Raw genomic sequence first — 2,636 nt, forward strand, 5'->3', positions numbered from 1 at the left:
CAGCTCCTTTGAATTCATTGCTGTAATTTTGTTTTGTTCTAGACTCTGCTGTCTGTTGTCTGAGTTTCAGGTGGTGTTATCACAACTCTGGTTTTTGTCTCTTCTTATTGGTGTTCAGTACAAAAAATTTCCTTTAGGATGTTTTGAAGTGTTGGATTGGCTTTGAAAAAATCTCTTAGCTTCTATTTATCCTGGAATGTTTTGATTGCACCATCTTGTTTGATTGGCAGTTTTGCTCGATAGATGATTCTTGGTTGGCAGTTTTTTCTTTTAGGGTTTTATATATGTCTCCCCATTGCCTTCTTACCTTCATGGTTTCTGCTCAGAAGTCAGATCTTAATATGATTTGGCTTGCCTTTGTCAGTAACACTTCTCTTTTCCCTGGCTGCTTTTAGGATTTTCTCCTTGTCTTTGATTTTTGGAGATCTTGATTATGATAGTCTTGGTGATTTTCTTTTGGGGTCTATCCTTCCTTGGGAACATTCAGCTTCTTTTTTAAATTTTATTTTTATGGTTAGATAAATTTTATTACATCAAAAATACCACCAATAGGTCTTAGGAATTACTAGGGCCTTGTTACCATAGCTGGATAATGTTTATATCTTACTCATCAGCCTGTTGGATAGTTCCTTTTTCAAACACATATTCTATCCAAATTTTTTTGATATCCTTGTTTTTAACTGCTGTGGCTTACTGAATTAAAGCAGCTGAATTTGATACAAGTTCAATGTCATTTCCTTCAAGAATTAATTCATCTTTCTGGGCTTGAGATACTGAGCAAGAAACACTTGCCCTCCTCTGAACCCTACGAATGTATTTTTCACCCAAGAAGTTTTAGATGTCAACAAGAGACCCGCTCTGTTGGATAACAACTTTGTTGGGGAAGTGAGCATACACAGACCTCATCTTATAACAGAAGTCCAGTGTAATGCCCTTGATCATATTCTTCATGTGACTACAGATGGTGCAGACTGTAGCCAGTTCCTTTCTGTTTCCCCACCATTTGTCAGCGCAAAGCCTCTACTTTTTCTTCTCCAGGAGACTGAGCTCCACATTGATGTGGTTGAAGTCCCTCCACAGGGTTCCCCGGGAGCCCTTCATGGTGACGGTGCAGCCATTCAGACTGATGTCGACATTCTCTGGAATGTCCACTGTCTGGTTGCTGAGAATGGTCTTATTCTCCCAGTAGATGCAGCAAAGAAAGATGTTCAGCTTCTTGAATGTTTATCTTCTTATCCTTCAAGATGTTAGGACAGTTTTCTTCTAGAAGCTCCTCAACTATCTCCTGTGTAGACTTCTCTGATTCTTCCTATTTCTGAATGCCAAAAATTCTTACGTTATTCCTCTTCATGTTATACAGCATGAATCTTCGAATCTCTTCAATCTTTTTATCTTTTTTTGCTTGGTCTTCTATCTTAGCAATATTGAGAGATTTGTCTTCCAGATCACTGGTTCTGGATTCCATCTCTTCAGTTCTGCTTCATATCCCTTTCAGGATATTGTCCGTTTCTGATATTTTATTATTAATCATCTGGACCTCTTTTTGCAGGTTTTGAATTGTTTCTAATGTTGTATTGATCTTGTTTGATTGCGCCTGTAGTACTTTTCTGACTTCTTCCTTATTTTCCTCTATCCCTCTACACAGCATTTGAATTTGTTTCCATATCATTCTTCTGAATTTCTTCTCAGGCAAATCCAAACCTGCTCTTCCTCTTCTGGAAAGCCTTTTTATGCCTCCAGCTCATTTGTCTCAGTTACTCTTTTGTTTTTAGACATGTTTTGAGATCTTTTGTTGTAGGTTTTTTTTTTTTTTAATGTGTGTGTGTGGTTATTTTTAGTAGTTAGGTTGTTTATTAATCCTTAAATGGGTGTTTGTTTCTGTGTGTCTCCTGGTGGATATGATCAGGAGATAGGCTTCTCTTTTCACATGTAATGCCTAGCTGTTGATATTGGCTCTTGCCTCAATGGTGGAATATTATGGGTTATGCTTGTAGCTTGGCTATATGGCCATGATTGCTATCTCTTCTTGAGTAATGTAGGGAGAAAAATCTCCTACCTCCAGGTAAAAAGTGTGATCAAAAGGACCAAAAACAGAAGCAACATAAAAGCAGAGACAAAACCCACCATTTTAAAACATAAATAAAACCGTAGTAAACTAGCCAGTCACCCTTGCTGTGCAGGTAATGTGAGTGCACCATAGAAACCTCCAGCAGTGGGAGAAGGTGTCCACTTGTTCAGGCCCCTCCTCTAGTCACCACCGCAGAGGTGCACAGATTGATATTGTGCAGTTAATGGGAGAAATATTGTCTACTATTTTTGTCTCTGAAGGTCAGTTACGTATCTGCGTGTGCACAGTGTAATTTTCAAAATAATTGCGTCTTTTTATGTTGGGGTTTTACAGAGTGTTTGTACGGTTTGTCTTTTTGGCCAGACTTGCTTTTTTTCTTGCTGGGTAGGCAGGAGTAAAGGGTCCCACACAGTTAACTTTAACTTTAGGGAAGGATCCCAGAGTCAGACATCATGAGTAGCTGCCAAAAAGTTAACCCATGGGACCAATGGGGCTCTTCCTCTCTGTGTGGTGGGAAAACTGTGGGCTCAATGCTGGACCCTTTGGGGCGTGCACACCCACCTGCCTG

The 2,636-nt window shown here is 39.3% G+C and overlaps 1 pseudogene; it reads right to left on the bottom strand.

Moving 5' to 3' along the window:
- Window positions 1–603: 603 nt before the first annotated feature.
- On the bottom strand, window positions 604–1,351 carry LOC102819131 (annotated as a pseudogene).
- Between the last annotated feature and the right edge of the window lie 1,285 nt (window positions 1,352–2,636).

This window comes from Chrysochloris asiatica, unplaced genomic scaffold (assembly GCF_000296735.1).
Source record: "Chrysochloris asiatica unplaced genomic scaffold, ChrAsi1.0 scaffold02548, whole genome shotgun sequence".
NCBI lineage: Eukaryota > Metazoa > Chordata > Mammalia > Afrosoricida > Chrysochloridae > Chrysochloris > Chrysochloris asiatica.